We start from the raw sequence: 921 nt of genomic DNA on the forward strand, positions 1-921 counted from the left end.
TTTGGATCATTATGATTTAATATTAAAGGTATTTACTTGACAATCTTTGTTTCTGGATCTGTGAAAGATGACCATGCAATATTTATAGTTGATAAAGATTCCTGGCACACAGCATCTATTTTACCACAATCTAAATAAATCAACAGAAATACAAGGAACTGGATTCGTAAATAATACATTTAAATACTAATTACACATTAAAGCAGCCTCTTTAAACTTATATATCATAAAATATCAACAAAACCGTAAAGCTGTACTACCACTTCGTTCCACGGTAAACAATGAACAGATAACAGGCGACATTTTAACATTTTAAAGTACCCTTTCGCTCATCTGGGGAGCTCATCAGATATAATGTAATACCTTCAAATGTGTTAAAAGTATATGGTCAAAATATAATCCAGGTAAAATATGTAATAGTAAGTTGAGCTTCTAAAAAGGCAATTAACAACTCTGGCCCCGAATTCACAAAGCATTCTCAGACGTAAGTTGAGAATTTACTATAAATTGTTCACCTTATTTAACTAAAATATAGCCTTTTATAAAACTTTTACTTTTTTCTAATGTATCAAATACATCAATAAGAAACTATGTGCAAAGTTTTGTGTTTCTGGATCAAAGATATTTCTCAAAAACAGTGATTGAAAGTTGAGTAAATTCTTAACTCAAGTCTGAGAATGCTTTGTGAACTTAGGGCCTGGAAGCTGGTGAGATATAATGTACATACCTTCAACAGTGTTACAAGTATAAGCGTTGAGTTCGGCCGTGGATCTATCGCTTGTTACATTGATGACATACTCTGTGCTTAACTCGACAACTCTGCCTTGTAATGGTGGTGTTACGTCCACACTGATACCATTTGATATAGCTGATATTGTTTTACCTACAGCGTTTGTAGCTGTTACTATCGCAAAATACACG

The sequence above is a fragment of the Patella vulgata genome, chromosome 7 (genome assembly GCF_932274485.2).
Source record: "Patella vulgata chromosome 7, xgPatVulg1.2, whole genome shotgun sequence".
Classification (NCBI taxonomy): domain Eukaryota; kingdom Metazoa; phylum Mollusca; class Gastropoda; family Patellidae; genus Patella; species Patella vulgata.